This window comes from Ailuropoda melanoleuca, chromosome 7 (genome assembly GCF_002007445.2).
Source record: "Ailuropoda melanoleuca isolate Jingjing chromosome 7, ASM200744v2, whole genome shotgun sequence".
Taxonomy (NCBI): domain Eukaryota; kingdom Metazoa; phylum Chordata; class Mammalia; order Carnivora; family Ursidae; genus Ailuropoda; species Ailuropoda melanoleuca.
The window spans coordinates 103180609-103204127 of record NC_048224.1 but is presented as its reverse complement, the minus strand read 5'-3'; the positions used below and the strand labels follow the sequence as shown (position 1 = coordinate 103204127).

General features: G+C 35.9%; 1 pseudogene; it reads left to right on the top strand.

Annotated features, from left to right (window-relative positions):
- The first annotated feature begins 7709 nt into the window (after positions 1-7709).
- LOC100482475 overlaps positions 7710-23519 on the top strand; it is a 64420-nt pseudogene continuing 48610 nt past the window's right edge.

The following is a 23519-nucleotide window of genomic DNA, read 5'->3' as shown; positions in this document are numbered from 1 at the left end:
GAAAACAGGCTTGATGCAATGAACAGCAGGCTGGGAAAAGCAGAGGAATAAATTAGTGACCCAGTAGACAAAATACTGGAAAATAATAAAGCTGAACAAAAGAGAGAAAGAAGAATTGTGCAGCATGAGAATAGAATAGGGAACTCAGTGACTCTATCAAGTGTAATAACATTCATATTATAGGCATGCCAGAAGAAGAAAAGAGAGAAAAGAGGGCAGAAAATTCACTTCAGGAAATAATAGCTGAAAACTTCCCTAATCTGGGGAAGGAAACAGACATCTAGATCCAGGAGGCAGAGAACTCTGATGAAATTCAACAAAAGTAAGACTACACCAAGAAATACTGTAATTTAATTTGCAAAATGTAGTGATAAAGTATCTTAAAAGCATCAAGACAAAAGAAGCCCATAACTTACAAAGGAAGACCATAGGATGGCTAGAGATTTCTCAACAGAAACTTGGCAATCCAGAAGAGAGTGGCATGATATATTCAGTGTGCTGAATGGGAAAAATACGAAACCAAGAATACTTTATCCAGCAAGGCTATCATTCAGAATAGAAGGAGAGATAAAGAGTTTCCTAGACAAACAAAAACTAAAGGAGCTCATGACCACTAAGCCAGCCCTGCAAGAAATATTAAAGGGGATTCTTTGAGTGCAAAGGAGAGACTAAAAATGACATAAACAAGAGAGGACCAGAAAAATCTCTAGAAAAAATGACAAACCAAGTAATAAAATGGCACTCGATATGTATCTATCAATAATTATTTTGAATGTGAATAGACTAAATGCTCCAATCTATGGACACAGGATGTCAGAATGGATTAAAAAACAAGACCCATCTATATGCTGCCTACAAGAGACTCATTTTAGACCTAAACACACCTGCAGATTGAAAGTGAGGGGATAGAAAAACATTTGTCATACAAATGGATGTCAAAAGAAAGCCAGAGTAGCAATACTTCTATTGGACAAACTAGACTTCAAAACAAAAACTGTAATAAGAGACAAAAAAGGGCACTGTATCATAATAAAGGGGACAAAGCATCGAGAAGATATAACAATTGTAAATATTTATGCGCCAACATGGGAACACCCAATTATATAAAACTATTAATAACAAACATAACGGGGGCACCTGGGTGGCTCAGTTGGGTACGTGTCCAAATCTTGATTTCAGCTCAGGTCATGATCTCAAGGTTGTGAGATCGATCCCCATGTTGGGCCCCATGCTGGGCATGGAGCCTGCTTAATATTCTCTCTCTGCCCTCTCCTTCTCCCCACCTCTAAAAAAAATTAATAACAAACATAATGAAACTGATAATAATACAATAATAGTAAGGTACTTTAACACTTCACTTACATCAGTGGACAGATCATCTAAACAAAATCAACAAGGAAACAACTGCTTTGAATGATATACTGGACCAGATGGACTTAACAGATATATTTAGAGTATTCCATCCTAAAACAGCAGAATACACATTCTTTTCATATGGGACATACTCCAGAATAGATCACATATTAGGTTACAAATCAGGCCTCAACAAATCAAAAAGATTGATTTCATACCATGCACCTTTTCTGACCACCGCACTATGAAAATAGAAGTCAACAACAAGAAAAAAAAATTGGAAAGACCAAAAATACATGGAAATTATACAATGTGCTACTAAACAATGAATGAGTCAACTAGGAAATCAAAGAAGAAATTTTGAAAATACATGGGAAAAATAAAATGAAAACACAATAGCCCAAAACCTTTAGGATGTGGCAAAAGTGGTCCTAAGAGGGAAATATATAGCAATATAGGCACCCGCTTCAAGAAGCAAGAAAAGTTGCAAATAAAAAACCTATCCATACACCTAACAGAGCTAGAAAAAGAACAACATATGAAGACTAAAGCCAGCAAGAGGAGGGAAATAATAAAGATTAGAGCAGAAATAAATGATATAAAACTAAAAAAAAATTAGAACAGATCAATGAAACTAAGTTCTTTGGGAAAAAGTAATAAAATCAATAAATCCCAACCATACTTATCAAAAAGAAAAGGACCCGAATAAATAAAATCACAAATGAGAGAGGAGAAATGAAAACCACACCGCAGAAATACAATTATAGGAAAATACTATGAAAAACTATATGCCAGAAAATTGAACAACCTAAAAGGAATGTCTAAATTCCTAGAAACATATAAACTAACAAAACTGAAAGAAAAAGAAATAAAAAGCTTGAACAGACTGATAACCAGCAAAGAAATTGAATCAGTAATCAAAAAACTCCCCAAAGTCCAAAGGCAGATGGCTTCACAGGCAAATTCTACCAGTTAAAAAAAAAGTTGATACCTATTCTTCTCAAGCTATTCCAAAAAATGGAGAAGGAAGGAAAACTTTGAAATTCATTCTATAAAGCCAGCATTACCCTGACTCTAAAACCAGATAAGCACTCCACTACAAAAGAGAACTACAGGCCAGTATCCCTGATGAACATGGATGCAAAAATTTTCGATAAATACTAGCAAATTTGATCCAAAAATACATTAAAAAATCATTCTCCACAATCAAGTGGGATTTATTCCTGGGTCATAACAGTGGTTCAATATTCACGAATCAACAGGATACACCACATTAATAAAAGAAAGGATAAGTGCATGTGATCATTTCAATAGATGCAGAAAAAGCATTTGACAAAGTACAACATCCATTCATGATTAAAAAAAAAAAAAACAAACCTTAACAAACTAGATTTAGAAGGAACATACCTCAACATAATAAAGGCTATATATGAAAAACCCACAGCAAATATCATCCTCAATGGGGAAAAACTGAGAGCTTTTCCTCTACAGTCAGGAATATGACAGGGATGTCCACTCTCACCACTGTTATTTAACATAGTACTAGAAGTCCTGGCCACAGCAGTCAGACAACATGAAAAAATAAAAGGTATCCAAATCAGCAAGGAAGAAGTCAAATTTTCATTATTCATAGACAACATTATTCTCTGTGCAGAAAACCCTAAAGACTCCAACAAAAAATCTGCTAGAACTGATAACACAAATTCAGTAAAGTCACAGGATACAGAATCAATGTACAAAATCCTGTTGCATTTCTATACCCCAGTAATGAAACAACAGAAAGAGAAATTAAGGAATTAATCCCACTTAGAATTGCACCAAAAAGAATAAGATACCTAGGAATAAACCTGACCAAAAAGGTGAAAGACCTACTCTGAAGATGATAAAACACTGTTGAAAGAAATTGAAGATGACACAAAGAAATGGAAAAACATTCCATGTTCCTAGATTGGAAGAACAAATATCATGAAAATGTCTATACTACCCAAAACTAATCTGCGTATTTAATGCAATCCCTATCAAAACACCAACAGCATTTTTCACAGAGGTAGAATAATCCTTAAATATGTATGGAATCATAAAAGACGCCAAAGAGCCAAAGCAATCCTGAAAAAGAAAAACAAAGCTGGAGGCATCGCAATTCTGGACTTCAAATTATATTACAAAACTGTAGGGATAAAAACATATAGTACTGGCACAAAAACAGACACATACATCAGTAGAACAGAGTAGAAAACCCAGAAATAAACTCACAACTATAAGGTCAATTAATCTTCAAAAGGCAGGGAAGAATATCCAATGGGAAAAGACAGTCTCTTCAACAAGTGGTGTTGGGAAAACTTGACAACAACATGCAAAAGAATGAAACTGAACCACTTTCTTACACCAAACACAAAAGTAAATTCAAAATGCATTAAAGACCTAAATGTGAGACCTGAAACCGTAAAAATCCTAAAGAACAGAGGGAGTAGCCTGTTTGACTTTGGCCATAGCAACTTCTTACTAGATGTGTCTCCAGAGGCAAGGGAAACAAAAGCAAAAATAAACTAAGGGGAGTTCATCGAGATAAAAAGCTTGTACACAGCAAAAGAAACAATCAGCAAAACTAAAAGGCAACCTATAGAATGGGAGAAGATATTTGCAAGTGACATATCTGATAAAGGGTTAGTATCCAAAATATGTAAAGAACTTATAAAACTCAATACCCAAAAAACAAATAATGCAGTTAAAAAATGGGCAGAAGACATGAATAGACATTTTCCAAAAAAGACATACAGATGGCCAACAGGCACATGAAAAGATGCTCAACATCACTGATTATCAGAAATACAAATCAAAACTACAATGAGATATCACTGCACACCTGTCTGAATGGCGAAAATCAAAACCCAAGAAACAACAGATGTTGATGAAGATGTGGAGAAAGGGGAATCCTCTTGCCCTGTTGGTGGGAATGCAAACTCGTGCAGCCACTCTGGAAAACAGTATACAGGTTCTTCAAAAAGTTAAAAATAGAGCTACCCTATGATCCACCAATTGCACTACTAGGTCTTTGCCCAAAGGATACAAAAATACTAATTCAAAGAAACACATGCATCTGAATGTTCATAGCAGCATTATCTACAATAGCTTAATTACGGAAATAGCCCAAGTGTCTGACTGATGAATGGATAGAGAAGATGTACACACACACACACACGCACACACACATTGGAATATTACTCAGCCATAATAAAGAATGAAATCTTTCCAATTGCAACAACATGGATGGAGCTAAAGAATATTATGCTAAGTGAAATAATAGGTCAGGAAACCAATGTGATGGAATTATAAAATATGAGATGGTTACACTTGTCTGAAAATAAAGATCTAAGATAAAAAATAGAAGAGATAACATCATCTTTATAGAATGTTGGGTTTTGTATCAAATTAGATCCTTTCTGTGTGAGATCAAATGCCTAGTAGGAAAGGATCACATAATCTCTGTGTCTCAGTCAACATTGAAATGTGTCTTAAATCAATAAATTGATTCAATGATTTAAGGATACAGAGGTTTTTTATGTTAAATATGAGTGTGACAAATATAGCATTTTTTGTAAATTGATAGGAAAACCATGCATATTCAGGCATGGATTTAGATCCATTTGGAACATTATGGCAAATGCTCAAGGATTAAAAATGAGTTTAGGAATTGTAATGTAAATGATTCATTTACATGATACTCTGAAATCCTGGGTTTTGATTTGAAAAAAATACAATTTTTTTTCATTTAAAAAAGGTTCTAAGGGGCTCCCGGGTGGCTCAGTCGTTAAGCATCTGCCTTGGGCTCAGGGCGTGATCCCAGAGTTCTGGGATCCAGCCCCACATCAGGCTCCTCTGTTGGAAGCCTGCTTCTTCCTCTCCCACTCCCCCTGCTTGTGTTCCCTCTCTCTCTCGCTGGCTGTCTCTATATCTGTCAAATAAATAAATAAAATCTTAAAAAATAAATAAAAATAAAAATAAAAAAATAAAAAAGATTCTAAAATGCATGATTAAATATATCCTTAGTACTATCTTCAATAGTATATAGATAATAATCATATAAAAATAATTTAGTAAACTAATTGAGATTCAATTTATAATTGAAAATGAAAACATAATAAGAATATAGTTACCATTTTTTTTCATTATCACCATGAGAAGTCTAATTAAAATTCTCTTAATGATGTTTTAACATTTTTATTCATATATACCAAGAGAAAATTGCCTAGATGTTTATAGTCTTTTCAAAAATCTCTTTAAATTGACCTAAATCCACTATGTAAAGTATTTTATTCACTTAATATGTAAAGCGCCAAACATATAGTTTGCTAAATGTCCAATATAATAAAAAAATGAAAAATTAAACTGCTGACTTTAATAATTTTACTTAAGTATAGAAATAGCTTTTTTTACATAAAACTGTTCGATATGAGTCTGGTGCTTTCACACCCAGGTAGAAACTACTTATCAAGAAGTTAGATGCTATGGTTTTAGGATTTTAGTGTGTTTTTAAAAAATAATTTGTAAATAAAAATATTAGCTGCTTTACGCTGTCCATTAAATACTAGAATATATGCTTAATATTTAAATGTACATCCCATTCATATCTATTGTTTCTATAAATTTTTTCAATAGAGCCTCAAAGCTGCTGAATGCAGGTTTAATTTCAAATTTCATTTCTTTCTGAATTGCACCATCTTTAAGCAATGCATCATCATCACAGGTCATTGCACTGATGAAATTAATCTGATAAAACACCTGTGTGACAGAGAAAATGATATATTAGTGTGATTCATCATTAATGAACATCATCAGCCCATGATCTATTAGTGTATTGCTCAAAGGATTGTGTCATTAGGAAAGACTGAGTTCCTAGTGTTAAATTATGGTGTTGAAAGTAGTAGTTAGAGCCTGGTATAACCCAGGAGGCAGAAAGTAGATGTGCCAATACAAAATCAAGTTCCCTGAATTTTTTTTTTTTTTTTTTGGCTTAAAGGTGTCAGATTTGCATTTTTGCTAATAAGGCTTACTTCCCTAAGGTCAAATTAAGTTTGCCCTTATTACTCATTTAATATTAATTGCTTATCCAACCTCTATAAATAATAACACTAATGGGGCTGACTCACTTCACTAGTGAGAAATGCAATTTTATTTGAAAATGAAACACAGAAGAATTTAGAATACCTAAAAAAAATAACTCTGTAGGACTGTTTTTTCAAGCATTTATTTAGGCATAAATGTGGCACAAACTATACCTCAGTTGATTAGCTCGTGATATTGAGCTTAGAGATTAGAAATTGCCCTGAAATGCCTTTGTTAAAGTAATCCAACCAGGAAATATAAGTTCATTCAAGATTAAAAATAAGAACAAAAATAAGATTAAAAACAGAATTTTAAATTACAGATTGTTAAATAGGTAGTGAATCTTAAGAATTCTGAATCTGATAGATTATCTTTTAGCATAAACTTAATGAGTTTGCTCTTCTAAATTAAAATAACCTTAAAATGTGACTAAAGATGTAATAATTAAATTATTTTGAAACGATAATAAAAGCCACTCCTTTCTCAAGAATGTTTGCTCAGTGAGGCAAAGGGTTTTATCTGTTAAATTCATTGTTTTAGCCACTAGATATAAAGACCAGCAAATATTAGGCACTCAAGTTCTCTAGTTAATTAATTAACTCAATTAACTTAGTAACATTATGAAACAGATTCAGACTCCTTAGATCATGTATGCATTTGAATAATTTCTGTATATATGTGGTTTGAACTATGATTTAAATAATTCTCTTTCAAATATTAAAAGTATCATGGTGATGTCATTAATTTTCATATCTATATCCAACAATAAATTTGCTTATATTTTTTCATTGTAGTTTTATAGATTAAGAAAACCACATAGTCCAAACATGCATAATGTAAGTAAAAAAATTTTTGAGAGAGAAAGAGAACGCGGTGGGGCAGGGTGCAGAGGGAGAAGGAGAGAGAGAATCTTAAGCAAGATGCATGCCCAGCATGTCGCCATCTCACAACCCTGAGATCATGACCTGAGCCAAAATCAACAGTCGGACTCTTAACCAACTGAGCCACCCAGGCACCCATGATTAAAATTTTTATTAAGATGACTCATAGTATAAGCAAGAACTATTAACTAATTGGGACTTTCAGTCCAGACAGGATGGCATGACCCCATTTTCCCCCTCCTCCCCATTAAGTTCAGTTATAAATCCTTGAAATAATGCCAGAGGCAAGCAAAGGAAATATCTCAAAGCTGTTAAGAAGGGGACTAAGTAGTTTGGGATCCCAAGATTGGAAGACCATTGGCTAGGGATATTATGGCCTCCATCCACCAGAAGGAATCCTTGACCCAGCATTCCCCCACTCTCAACCTAGCAACAGAAGGATCCCAGGTAGGTCCATTCCTCCAGAGAGAAAGTAATAGCCCTGCCAAAAACACTAGGTGACCCTATAAGATCGTCAGGAGACCTTCTAACAGTAAGTGGCCAGGAGAGTCCACCTCTTTCCCCACAAAGCCTAAAAATCCCCTCCTGGTGGGGTAATACCAAAAGGGATAGCACTAGCAAGAGAGACAACAAGCACCCTGATCTGGGAAGCCTCATTAACCTCTGAGACTCACTCCCCACCTCTCACCAGGAGACATGAGGGTAGGCAGGAGGAAGCCTGGGGGAAAAAAAAAAAAAAAGGACACATAGCTCAGCCTGAAAGTGTTCTCCATCCCTTATAAGAGTGAGGAATTCCATTATGAGTACCTGGTCAAGGAAGTCCTCACCAGCCTACCCTAAAGGGAAGCACTAAGGTGAATTAGCAGGCAGAAGTGAAGGTCTGAGACTCCCCTTCTCTGTCCAGAGATACCAGGGAAGGGGAGAGGATCCTACTGCAACAAGCCTCTGGCCAACAAAGTCTTTTTATCTCCCTGGGTCTAGGGCTCTCTTCTCCCACTAAGAAGCACCTGGACATCCAGCCTGGATAAACTCCTTCTCCTTCAGGCATCAGATAGAGCAAGTTGACCAATAGTACCACAAAGATTCTGAAACAAACTTCCATTAGAACCACAACACACAAAAGTAGGATATGTATGTTAAATCTATACAGAGTGACTGCCTTCTAAAATAAAAGATTTAAATAGGACCTAGAGTCTCCTAACATTATTGTCAAAATGTACTGGATACAGGGGCACCTGGGTGGCACAGCGGTTGAGCGTCTGCCTTCGGCTCAGGGCGTGATCCTGGCGTTATGGGATCAAGCCCCACATCAGGCTCTTCTGCTATGAGCCTGCTTCTTCCTCTCCCACTCCCCCTGCTTGTGTTCCCTCTCTCGCTGGCTGTCTCTCTCTCTGTTGAATAAATAAATAAAATCTTAAAAAAAAATGTACTGTATACAATTAAATCACCTGTTAAAACAAGAACTGAGAAAATTATACTTTGAGAAAAGGCAATCAACTGACACAAACACTGTGATAAATCAGATACTTGGAATTATGAAATGCTTCAATAATCAATTATAAGCTTTCTTAAAACAAATGAAAATATAGAAAATCATAGCAAAGAAATGGAAGTTATAAATAAGAGCCAACAGGAAATTATACAACTAAATAATACAATAACCAAATTTTAAAAGCTATAGATTCAAGAAACTTCATGAAACCCAACTCAAATGCAATAAACTCAAAGAAATCTGGACCAAGACATAGCATAGTCAAACTTTTGAAAACTAAAGACAAAGAAAAAGTCTTGAAAGCCAGTGAAAGACAACTTATATGGGAATACCAATTTAAATATCAGCACATTTCTCATCTGAAAACATGGAGTCCAGAGGAAGGTAGCATAAACCCTTTCAAGTGCTGAAATAAAAGAACTGCCAGCTACAAATTCGATATATGGAGAAACTAAACTTCAGGAATGTAGGGAAAATGGAATTCTCATACAAAGGAAAATTAAAACAATTTGTTGCTAACAGATCTACTCTTAAGGAATGGCTAAAGAAAGTTCTTTCTACGGAAAAATATAATAAAAGAATTTTGTAGTATCAGGAAGAAAAGAGGAATGATAGAGCATATATACAGGTACATATAACAGATTATACTTTCCCTTGTGTCTTTTAAATAACCCCACCTCTACTCCACTCCTCCCCACTATAATCACTATAATCTAGCATCGTTAGACTCCTTTCAATTTCTCAAATATATCACCCTCATTCTTTCCCTGGGTAGAGCTTTTACACATGACATACTCACTCTCTGGGATTTTCTTCTTCTTCTTTCTCCAAATCCCATCTCCTTACAAGGCCAGCCCTTTCAACTTTCAATCTAAATATCAACTTTCAGCATCTCTCAAAGTTGTCTATGTAGGTCCACTTGTTTGTTTTGTTTGTATGTTTGCTTTCTACCTCCTTATACTATTTGCTTCCTCAGTAACACAGTTCTCATTGGTAATTATGTATGTATTTGGTTATTTTCTTCTTTAATGTTAGTTTCCTAACTAGATTATAAGCTCCACTAGGCTAGAATTATTTCTGCTTTGTTCATTGTTGAGGCCCAACACCCACATGAAGGCCTGTCATGGAATGATTCTGTCTTTATGTATCCCAATCTCTCTTCCTTTTCCTCCTCTAACATAAAGCTCTTCTTACATCTGTGCTTCACTTTCTTCTCTTCCAAATCCTCTAGAACCAACTACAGCTTTTCTTTTAAAATCAAACTCTCATACTAGTTCTTTTCCATTATCTTTAAATCACTTCAATTATCTCTCAGTAAAACAAACCAAATCCAACAAAATCTAAATTCCAGACTCTTCACATTCTTCCAGCTATGAGAGTAACTTTATCCTTTCCCTTCATAGTGACATGTCCTTGAGTAGTTGCCCATGCTTGCTGAATCTCACTTAGTCAGACATCTCATCTACTTTCGAGCCCCCAAACAGCTACACACTTGCTAAAAGTCAGCATTACATCCAAGTCAGTAAATTAAAAAAATTCTTATGCCTTCTTTTGTAAGATGTCTCAGCAGTGGTTCCATGTCTGATTTCTTCCAACTTTTGGAGACACACTGTAGAACCATCTTACCTCTTTATTCCTTATTTCCACTCCTTATTGGCTCACCTTCTTCAACCTAGGCTTTCAATGTTGGAGATTCTAAAACTCCAATGTTGTCTTAAAACCACACCCAAATTCAACATGCAAATGCTTGGATAAGTGTATCCTTACCTCCAGCTGTGACAACTATCTGCATGTAGATTCCTCACTAAGTTATATTGTTAATGTATAATAAAATGTCTGAACTTTTCCCTGATTCCTGGGTGATAACATGTACATCATTGGAATTTCTTTTTTATTGTTTTAAAAGAAGGGGAGGGCAGAGGAAGAGAGACAGTCTTAAGTAGCTCCCAGCATGAGCCAGACTCGGGGCTCAGTCTCACGACCTTGAAATCTTGACCTGAGCCAAAATCAAGAGTTAGATGCTTAACCAACTGAGCCACCCAGGCACCACAAACCTTGGAATTTCTTGAGTGATAAGAGTGTCTTTGTTATTCATGGTGGCCCCTTTTACCATAACTAATGGCATATGCTAGCAAGGTGACTTTGGGTGGACCCCTATATAGTTTGCACTAATGAAATGATTCAGGATGGGGCTGGCCATGCCAGAAAGACCAATCATGTGACTAAAGGATTGGGATTTTGAGCCAAGTGATATCAGTCTGACCTCTGAGGAAGGGAGGAAGGCCAATTTTGAGTTTGAATCATGTGGCCAATGATCCAATCAATCATGCCTGCATAATGAAACATCAATAAAAACTCGATACAGAAGGTTAGGTAAACCCTGGTTGGCAGTACTCTGTGTACTGTCACACATCAATGTACTGGTAGGTTAAAGTGTCCTGACTCCATGAGGAGAGGACAATAGAAGCTTCACATTTGGAACCATTCCAGATCTTGTACTATACATCTCTTTGACTGGTTCTAACTTGAGTAAATTAGTTATAATAAAACCATTGTCATAAGTATAGCATTTTCTTGAGTTACATAAGCTGTTTTAGTGAATTGTTGAACCTGAGGAGACACGGGATCTCTCAAATTAGAGGTTAGCTGATCAGAAGTGAGAGTGGTCTGGGGACCCCTGTTTTTGCAGTTGTCTGAAGTGAGGGTAGTCTTGTGGAAGACTATGTCCTTAACCTGTAAGTTGTGGCTTAAATCTGGGTAATTGGTGTCAGAAGTCATTGCAGCTAGCCTAGACTTTTTCTTCTATTTCAAATTATTATGTCCAACTCACTTTTAATATCTCCTTTTAAATAGTTCAAAGTCACCAGCTGTTCAACCCATTCTAACTAAATTCATGATCTTTTCTTCCTGTATCTGCCCTTTTTCAGAGATGCCTGTTTTATTGAATGACTGTTGAATACTGCAAGAAAGAAACACAATGTCATTTTTAACTGTTTACTTTCTTTTATCCACCCCTCCAAATATCCAATTTCTTTTATGTTTTAAAGTTTGTTTACCTCAAATTTGTTCACAGTAGCCATTTGCATCAATAGTCATAACCCAAGTTACTCTATCACTCATTTGGATTTCTATAATAGACTCCTAGATTATTTTGCTTGTTCACACTTCCAATCCATATTCTCAACTCAGAAATAGGGATTGTCTTTTAAATACAAATTTAAACATATCAACTTTCCTGCTTCTTTTAGGTACACTTGAATTCTTTAGTGGTTTAGAACAAAATAAAGCCAAAGCCATTGAAAGAAGCCAGGAAAGCCTAGCATGAAATGGGACCCTACTGTCCCTGATAACTACAGGCTTAGATTATACCTTAAGCCCCCTTTCACTGCCTGCTCTAACAATAGAGAACTTCTTATTGTTCTGGAAAGCTCTACCTTCTCCCTTCTGTAGCACCAATTTTATGCTTCTGCGTCCTTCCTCTTGTCGTGCTCCCTCCCCCTGTCCTCTTCATCAGTTACCTCCTGTGCAGCAAAGATTTTGGCCCAGGCAAAATTTATTTAAGGAAGCTTTCCCTACCTTGAATCTGATGCTCTCATAGCACATATGTTTTTGTTTTTGTTTTTGTAGCACTTGGCATGGGTTACATTTTTTAATTTAATTTTCTTATTTGGCTAATGTCTCTCTCAGCAGAATGTGATCTTTATGAGACCTGAGATCATGTCTATTTTCCTCAGTATTTTATGATCAGTTCTTGATACTTAGTAAGTCCTTAATAATTGTTCAATGACCTGTTCAATATTTTAAAATAAAGCATGTACTTAGTGCCTGTTTTTAATAAACAAGAAGTTAAGCAAGCAAATAGATTAATAAAAGCCAAATTATATTCTAATATTATCAAAACAGTTAACTAACATATACTAATATTTTCTAAAGAACCATAACATCTTTTAACGGTCTGTGAAGAAAATCATTTATGTGAGAAACAGATATGATGATTTTCTATAAGGCTGGATTTGGTATAAGGTATTATTTTATGACACAATTCAGATATCAGCCCTCAACTCCTAAGGTGTTGAAGTCACCTTATCCTTTAAGATTTAAGTACAATTATGACAACCTCATCCAATGCATTCAAAGGAAACTTACTGTCCTTCCAAATGAGTATGGGAATTTTTGGAGGACTGACATTTACCCCTTTTTTTAATGTTATGCTAGTCATCATTAGTTTTTGATGTAGTGTTCCATGATTCATTGTTTGCGTGTAACACCCAGTGCTCATTGCAATACATTCCCTCCTTAATACCCATCACCGGGCTAGCCCATCCCCCCACCCCTCTCCCCTCTGAAACCCTCAGTTTGTTTCCCGGAGTCCATAGTCTCTCATTGTTCATCTCCCCCTTTGATTCCCCCCACTTTCATTTTTCCCTTCCTTCTCCTAATGTCCTCCATGCTATTCATTATGTTCCACATATAAGTGAAACCATATGATAATTGTCTTTCTCTGATTGACTTATTTCACTTAGCATGACATTTACCCTTAACACCTGTTTCCACGTCCATGATGTTGCCTAATTCTCAGTTTCTGCTTTTATGTCTAGCCTTTTGCATATGTTATTTCTCTTCTACACAGTTTCACTCCCCCATCCCCAACAGGGCTCCTCTATAAATCTTTCTTTTTAAAATAACACTGACAGTATGTTTAGCTGACTTTTACTTAAGTATAAGAGAGTGGTGAATATTAGAGTTTCCTTTATATTGAACACTGCCCACTTATCAAATTTGCATTGAAAATAGCTGAATTTTGCTTTTCTCATTTTGCTATAATCTTCTATCCCTTGCTGGGCTTTATCTAGCTCTTCCCCTACAACCCTCTCAAATTCTTTTGAGCCACAAATGGCTTCATATTGAAGGGGAAAAAAACACTTGCACAATTTTACATTATTCTCACTCGAGTAGTTTGATTCAGGTTCTATTTGATAAACCCTCTCTCCATGAACCTGCACATTGTCCTAAATTTCATTTCTATATATCCCATAAAGTTATTCTATTTTTAAGAGACAGTCTTCTCCAGAAGAATTATGAATTTGACTTTAGGAATGATGAGCTTTTCATGCAAAAAGGAGAAGTTGATAATGAAGCCAAAGAGACTTAAAAGAAAATCTGACATGACTGAATTTCATTGAGACCAAAATGAAAAAAAGTCCCCAAATTATTTACACTGATTGTTTCTGAATAAAACAGAAACATTAGCTCAACATGACTACTACAAACTACAAATGCCCAATTCTGCTTTCCTGAGCATGCTAAGTTTTACAAAGGTTAATCTTTATGAAATTATCACTTTTTAGTCCATTTGGCCTACTATAACAAAATACCAGAGACTGGGTGGCTTATAAACAACAGAAATTTATTTCTCACAATTCTGGAGGCTGAGAAGTCCAAGGTCAAGGCACCAGTAGATTTATAGATTTGATATCTGGTGAGCGCCTACTTCCTGGTTCACAGAAAGCTGTGCTCTCTCCATGACTTCACATGGCAGAAAGGGTGAGGGAGCTCTCTGGGGTCTGTTTTTTTGTTTTTTGGGTTTTTTGTTTTTAAGATTTACTTATTTATTTGAGAGAGAAAGAGAGAGTGAGCAGGGGGAGGGGTAGCGAGAAACAACAGACTCCCCACTGAGCAGGGAGTCCTATACAGGGCTTGATTCCCAGACCCAGGGATCTTGACCTGAGCAAAAATCAAGAGTCAGATGCTTAATCCACTGAACCACCCAGGCGCCCCTCCGGGGTCTTTTTTATAAGGACACAAATTCCCTTCATGACGGCTCTGCCTTCACAACCTAATCACCTCCCAAGAGCCCCACTTCCAAGTACCATCACAATAGAGATTAGGTTTTAACCTATGAATTTTGAGGGGACATAAACATGCAGTCAATGGCATCATCGCATATTTTCATGCTATCCTTGATTATTTTAGCACATACAAACCATAAGCAGTTAGTTACCAAAATAATAAATACAAGTCCATTTTTTAAAAGTTTTAATGTATATTAATGATGTCACTTCTTATAATTTTATTTTCAGTGAACTAGTAAATGTGTTATTCATATTATTTTTTCTCAGCTCCTAATGCAAAGTTAATTTTGGAGAGCTATAGATAAAAGTAGCTGGTTTTAGAAGAGTGACACAAGCACACAAAATAATTGTATCCCAAAAGACTAAATTGAAGTTAACGCTACAAGAGATTTAAAGGCTTCAGGAGTCCCAACTTCCAAAATACTCTTCCTACAGTAATTTTAGTCTTTTGGCACTAATATTGATAGGCATTTTAGTGGCTGAAATATTTTCAACCTAAGCTCAATAAAAGTGGATATAAATCAATGTGTATACTTTGCTAAATTTGGCATATTAAACCACTTTTGGATTTAGGAAGATGAATTTAAATCTCTCAGTTCCAGAGAAACTTTCCTCATACTTTTAAATGCATACTATCATGAAAATACAGAATAAGATATAAGTAAATAAAAATAAAATCATTTTTCCTCCTCCAGTAAATCACAAGGCTCTTAAATACACAGAAAATTGTGTGAATGATCTTCAGAGCTTTGACATTCAGCAGAATAATTTACATGAGATTCCAGAGTAGCTACCGGTACAAAAAAAAAGGAAGAAAACTGAAGACCTTTTCCAAATAATACAGAAAAGTTGAAGGATAGAGAGTAAACTGATGGATGGATGGTGGGGGGGAGGGGTTGCTAAATAGCTGATAGGGATTAAGGAGGGCACCTGAAACTAATATTACACTGAATCTTAGTAACTATCTTACCAACTGAAATCTAAATAAGTTTTTTTTTTTAAAAGGTGAAGAATGCTAACCAAAATAATAGGACAACATTCCTGGAAGGCAGTTTCAAATGTTGTGTGAGGGGCACCTGGGTGGCTCAGTCAATTAAGCAATTGCCTTCAGCTCAGGTCATGATCCCGGGATCCTGGGAGGGAGCCCCACATCATGCTCCCTGTTCAGCAGGGTGTCTGCTTCCTCTCCCTCTGCCCCTGCCCTTACCGCTGCCCTGCTCTCTTGCTCACTCTCTCTCAAATAAATTAATAAAATCTTTTTTAAAAAATGAAATGATGTATAAAAAAACTTGAAAAATATACATATCATTAGTACAGTTATTTTACTTTTGAGTTGCAATTTTTTTCCTAAAAAGTAAACGAGGAGAAAAGTCAAAGATTTATGCACAAGCCCAATAGAAAAAAATTTAAGTGTTCAAGAATAAATGAATTCTTAATTAAGCTGATATAACAATATATCATATAACAATTTGATGTCAAGAAAAGTGAATATTATCAAATGGTAAGTTAAAAACTCACTTAAATCAGATATGACAATTGCATGTGTGTTCCAGTACATATGTGTGTCAGCAATACCACAATTTCTCTGTATGATAGAATTATGGAGCTTCATTCTTTTTTCTGAAAACTCCATGAGAAATCATGAATTGATTTTACATGCATGTTATATTTAAAATAGGATATCAAAATTGATAAAATATTATCTTATTTTTAGCATTAATATAGAGCTACATGGCTTACCAGTTACTATTTATTAAGCAGCTGCTGTGCACTAGGAAGTGTAGGTGGCTTTCTATATATGTAATCAACATATATATTATTTATACTTTTTTGTGGTAATGATACTTTTTTCTCAGTATCCAAATGCTTTTGTTACAAAACATTCGTATCATTTACCTCATCTGATAATCCCCCAAATAATCCTAAGGGTAATTATTATCCCTACTTGACAGAATGTTTGTTAAATTTTATCATGTATTATTTCTAATCTTCATAAAATAATAAAAGGTAGATAAAACTATTACAACTACATGAATATAGAAACTAAAGTTCAGAAAGCTTTAAAAAGTGCCCAGGGCCACTCATCTCTAATTGTGATAAAAAATTGAGCCAGAGGGACCCCTGAGTGGTCCAGTCGGTTAAGCATCTGCCTTCTGCTCAGGTTTATGATTCCAGGGTCCTGGGATCGAGTCCAACCTCGGGATTCCTCCTTCTCCCTCTGTGGTTCCCCCTGTTTGTGCTCTCTCACTCTCTTTCTCTCCCTAATAAATAAATAAAATCTTTTAAAAAAAATTGAACCAGAATATCTCTAACTTTATCACTAAATGTGAGTATCAAATTTTTTACGGAGGGAAAATTAGTCGAGGAGAGGTAGCAAGAGATCTATGATCACACAGTGATCCATAAAATGCAAGGCAAGGTAATCTGGCTTTATATTATCTGAGGGCAAAGTCAGTTCTAGTTTGGCCCTTTATGAATGGGGATAAGATTAAAGAGACCCAGAACAAATTTCTCCAAAGTGAACTTTTCTCTTGTTCTCATTGCTTTCCTACCCAATCCACTGTCCCCCTGGACCTACAGGACGGGGGTAGACAGTCAAACTAGCCCGTAACAAATCCAGTTTTATCATTACCAGTCAAGTATCTTATCCTCTCTGAATCCCACTTTCCTCCTTTGTAAAATGATGCCTACTTCATAGAAGTAGGAGAATGTAGAAATGCACAAAAAGCACTGTTCCTGGCATGGAGGACAAAATGAATAAAATTCTGTCTGTCCATTTCTGAGTCCTGTTTATCCTTCAGGACTCCACTTAAATTCCTTCCTCTTCAGGAAATTTCATTTCTGTACTCTATAAGGGATCTATCCACTGCTGAGCTCTGAAGGCCAATTTCTCCCTCTCCTTTATGGTAAAACCATAACGTTTTTATTTTGTAGCAGAGTCAGATCGGTACATGTCTTATATTCCTCCTTGGCTGTATGCTCCTCAAGAATTTAGCTTTGTTCAAAATTCATGGACATCTCTTTAAGGGTTAGGATTCATATGAGTCATTTGAGATTCCCAAAAAAAAACAACAACAGCAGTAACAACAACAACCACAACAAAACCAAGGTGGAATCCCTGGTAAGAAAGAGACGACTTTGTATTCTTCATACTCCCAGCACAGTGTTGGTGATAACAAATCATTGAAACACTACTCTGCAGATGAACAAAGAAGTGAATTAATTGGTTATGTAGCTTATTTATTATTATATATTTTATTAACTGATCGTCCATTAATAATATCAAGCTTTTAAAAATATCTTTTAAATATGTACATAAATATTTTTGAGTAATAAACATATACATATATACACATATATATGTACATATATATAATGGATAAAACAAATTTCTCAACAGGAACTTAACCCAATAATTGGTTTATGTAGTCTCAGTTACCTTGAAGGAAGGCAAGAAGAAACTGAGAAATTACCTATTATTTCTAACAAGATTTTCATTGTTGACACCTTAAAATCTAGCTAAATACCTCTTGAATAAGTGACTGGAGTTGGGCTTTGGACAAACTTACCTCAAAATTATGGCTCTACCTTCTAGATGTGTTACCTAGGATGATGAATCAGTAACATTAACCATAATCCCAACACAATTAAACCAAGATGCTACAATGATCAGGTGTTTAACATACCAGGCATTATGTTAAGTCCTTACATATTATCTTGTTTAGTATTCATTAAATCTTTGAAATAAGTATTATGAGACCACATAGACAAAATGAAACCTAGGGAATTGAATTCATTGGATTCAGTACCAATTTTGCCTGACTTCAATGGCCAGAGACTTAACTATAAGCAACATGGGGCTTCCTGTTGGAATGTAATTCCCTTACCAATAAAGAAGTGGTAATATATTTAACAAGGTTGTTGAAATAATTAAATATGTCAAATCATATGAAAGGCCTGGAATACTTGATTGATACTCAATAAACTATTGAAAAAATAAAAATATATAGCAATGTAGGATGTGAATGCTGGAAGCAACTCATGATATAGTTCTAACTTTTCAGGTCGCCAATAAGTAAACCAACTGGAAGATTTGGTAACTTAAAAAAAGCCCAAAAACTTGTTGGAGGCAAAACTAGTAGGAGCTGTATCAATTCAATAGCTTGGACCTTGCAACAGTGAAGTATTGTGAAAAATTGAAGAAGATACAGAGTTGAAAGAGATACCAATATTGTAAAAACAAAAAAAGGACTTCTGAACAATGATGAAAAAGTATATTTAGCATTGAGACAAAAATACAACTTAATTATTCTCCTGAAGCATACAAAAATTTAGTGTAATATGTAAAATGGCTATTCTCTTTTCCATTGAGGATAAAAAAATTTCTCAGTTAAATTGAGCAAGAACTCTACAGTTAAATTTAAAAGACTGTTTTGCTAAAAACTGGAGCAGATTTGTAGGGGAGTTCTTAGAAACTCTTTTAAGGTGCTAAAGATCAAATAGACAATGATCTCCCTGAGATGAATTAAGCTTAGTGTTATCTATACAGTGGAATAAATACGAAACCATCCAAAGCTTAATATTCAGTAATTTGTATTCTGCCAATGTACATAATTGTTTTAATTCTTAGATCTATTACATTGAAGTTTTGATATTTTGTATAATTGGAAGGAATCTTTTGAAAATTCAAGCATTTTAAATAAGCCATTTAGCTTTAAGATTTTCTCTAATACTATTTCTGGTGAAATAGCTCCTACAGGTGAAGATAAAATAATGGTTCCATTTTACTGTCTTTTAAATTCAGTAATAATGGCTTGTAATTACAGAGCACCTCTCTTCCATGGAGCTTAATGTGTTTTACAGACACTGCCTCATTAAACCTTCCACCTCCTTTTTAAGGTAGGTATCGTGGTCCTCATTATACAGATGGAGAACCTGAGGCACAGAGAAGTTAATTGATTTGCCCAAGGTCACACAGCAAGTGACAAGGCTGTGACTTCTGACTCACCATCTAATGTCTTGCACACCAGGCCATTCAGCTTTTCCTATTGGGGAGAAATAATCCATTCATTTTTATCAAAGTTCAACTATGGGCTGCTAAATTCCTTGGGGCAAAGTTGCAAAGTGCAATTTCACACCACGGCATTGGCACACTGTCAATTTACACAGAAGAGATCTCATACTGAGCTACAAGGTTACTAATAAAAATAGAGAAGAAAAGAGATCTAAAAATGGCTCTCTGAGATGTCTGAGTTTGTGCTGCTAAGAACTCACACTACCCTTCTCAACCAAGCAGCAGCATAAAAACCTGCAAGCTTCAGATATCAAATTCTAATGATCGTAAATGTTTTGAAAACATTTTAAAGGTGATAAAACAAAAGGCTTAACTAGGTCATAGTAAAAGATGTGCTTCATTTATTTATGCATGTGTATTTTTATTGATTCGTCTAAACCACACAACCTCCTCTATCTAGTCTTTGCAAAGCACTCATAAATAAGCACCCTCATCCAAACAAGACAAATAACCAGCACATTAAAAAGTTATCGCTTCAAAACAACAGCAAAACATTATGTGAACCCACTATCTAATCTGCACAATAAATCGTTCATTGTGTAAAACCTATGGGAAGATATTCCAGACACAAAGGTTGTCTGATTATTTGATATTCCAGTATCCTATCTAAGTGAGCAGCACAAAATACCATTTTCTCCGTGGCTGAAGATGCAGTAACACCATTCAGCAGCCCATTTGTACTGCTTAGCCCGAAACAGATAAATTCAAAGTGCTGAAATGTAGCTTTCTTCACTCCAAATAAGTCTCAGAAGATTATTGTCATTAATGAATCTTTTCCTCTGAAGCATAACCAACCAAAAGCTATAGAAATTCTTACCTGATTTAATGTCCTGTAGACACAACAGCGTGCTAGCGAAAGTAAAAAACAAAAAACAAAAAACACAGTAACAAAAATCCTTTTCCATAAAACAATATTGATGTTTAATTAGAGAAGGGCCTCCTCCATGCAGTTTTCACAGATTTCCAGTGGATTAAAACTTCGGTTCACTTCTGCAGGTACTAAAGAACAATATTGCGTGTTTGTATGGGGCCTATATGCCAGAGCCCATGAAATGGATTATGCCTTCATGTTCTGAGACCTATTCAGTCAAATTCCTCTCTACAGGCTTGGACCTACCTGACACTTACTGTAAGGTCAATGCTGGTTATTCCCTATTTCTTAAGAAAAAGATGAAAATAAACAAATCTTGCCTGTCAACAACTCGCTCTCTTAGAAAGTAACCTCGGGTAGGTAGGAATCTTTTCGTTCACTGATGAATCCCAAAAGTCTGCAACAAAGATTTCAGTGAACATTTGTTAACTAAATAAATAAAATGGAAAAAAAAAATTCTTGTTAAAAACAAAGTCATATTATTGCCTGTGTACACTATCTTAGAAAGGTATTTTATTACAAAAGGAATATATCATGTTTATAAGAATTCTGGGACAATGTTATCTGTAAACTTGTACCAGCTGTTGTTCATATTTTCTAAATCTCATACTGGTTAAGAGTCAGGCTGGGTTTTAATCACAATTCTAATACTTAATACCATATAACTGTGCACAGCTAATTTAACCTCTCTATGCCTCAGTTTCTTCTTCTCTAAAATTAGAGTAATCATAATGCCTACCTCATATGGTTATTGCGAGGATTAAATGAATCAGTATATGCAGAACTCGTATCAAAATCTCTGAAAAGTATTAAGTGCTAATGTAAATGTGAGCTATTACTCAGGGAGAAGCCTGCCTGTTGATCCTACTGCAAATGATGTTATTAAGTCAAAATTTGATTTAATCATTGCTAACAATATTAGTCTCTATAGAGGGTATGAATACAACACGAACCGCCCTTCTTAAAGCAGATATTTCTGCTTCTGCACGCCCCACCAACTTTCTCCCCCCTGAAAACAACAAGCAATAATTCTCACATGCATAGGAATTAGACTAATGTAAATTCTGAATGATGTGTAAAATCTGAATCCTATGCAAAGCATCTCCTTGCTGAGTCACTAGGCTTCCTGGTTTCCTAAAAATTCAGACTCACTGTTTTTTTTTTTAAAAAGAAGAAAAATTAGGGGCGCCTGGGTAGCGCAGTCGTTAAGCGTCTGCCTTAGGCTCAGAGCGTGATCCTGGCATTCCGGGATCGAGTCCCACATTGGGCTCCTCCGCTGGGAGCTTGCTTCTTCCTCTCCCACTCCCTCTGCTGTGTTCCCTCTCTCTCTGGCTGTCTCTCTGTCACATAAGTAAATAAAATCTTTAAAAAAAATAAATAAATAAAAAGAAGAAAAGTTAGCCCTGAACTTGAGAATATGTCTACTGTGATTCTTGGCAAGTACACATAACAAAGTAACCTTGAGAATGTGTGTTCATCAGCATTAGCATATACCTTGTTGCCTTGGTTGCTGCTGTTCGATCATAGAAAGCATTTCCACCTAGAACCCATATGCTTAACAGTTTCTCCCAGGAAGAATCATTACCTTCAAATTTGATTTTTTTTTTTTTTTCTCATGCAACATCGGACTAAATTAGTTTCCCAGAGAAGCCTCTGGCTTTGGACCTCCTAGCCAGTCTTTGAGATGAGAGGTATTTATCAGAACTGGCAGGGCAGGGACAATATCTCAGACTTTTAAAATCACCAGTATCTCTCTCTCTCTCTTTTTTTTTTTTTTTTTTTTTGTAACGAGTACCACAAAAGAAAACAAAACAAAGCAAAGAAAAGGAGGGAAAGGAAAGGGGGAAAAGAGCAAAGGAACCAAATCCAGAGGAAAGACCAAATAATGAAGCGACTGTTATAGGAATGGCATATTTAAATGTCCTATAATGGTGACAGTGTAATAGGAACTGTCATTCAGACTTATTCTAGTACTTCACCTACGCTTCTTATCTGGCCATAAACCCCCCCCCCTTTTTTTTTCTTTTAAAGACTTTTTATTTATTTATTTATTTGACAGAGAAACAGCCAGCGAGAGAGGGAACACAAGCAGGGGGGTGGGAGAGGAAGAAGCAGGCTCCCAGCGGAGGAGCCCGATGTGGGACTCGATCCTAGAACGCCGGGATCACGCCCTGAGCCGAAAGCAGACAGACGCCTAACGACTGCACCACCCAGGCGCCCCCATAAAACCCCTTCTTATGAGACTGCCGAATGCCCTCACAACAGCCCTACCCAACCTGCTTCTTTCCCATTCTCAGAACTAAAACCCCCGTCCTGAAAGTCACACTGCCGTGTTCCTGAATCCTCTCTTTCCACTATACTTAACATGTAACCCAAAAGGTAACTCCATAAACTCTATCTATAGAATGTATTCTAAACTGGATCACTTCTCACCATCTTTACTGTTACCACCCTAGTTCATACGCTGTTTTAACAACCTCCTCACTAACCTCTCTGCCTCTACTCTTGCCTCACAGTCCATTATCCCCAGATATCAAAACCAATCCTCCATCCGTTAAAACATGTCAAATGGCTTCCCTTTACATTTCAAATAAATCTCAAACTCCTTATTCTAGGGTCCAAAGTCTACCAGGGCCTAGTGGTACCTTTCGTATTATTACTTCCATGCTCTGCATCAACCGTATAGACTTTCTTCCTGTTTTTTGAATATGCTAAGCTTATTTCTGTCCCAGGGATTTAGGATTTGTTATTTCTTCACCCTCCAGTGTGTTTCCCTGAAATCTTTACACGACTGGCTACCTCATCATTCCAGTTGCAGATCAAACATTACCTCCTTACATATGTCTTCTGATATCATCCACACTAGGGTAATCTCCACACATCCTATCTCCAC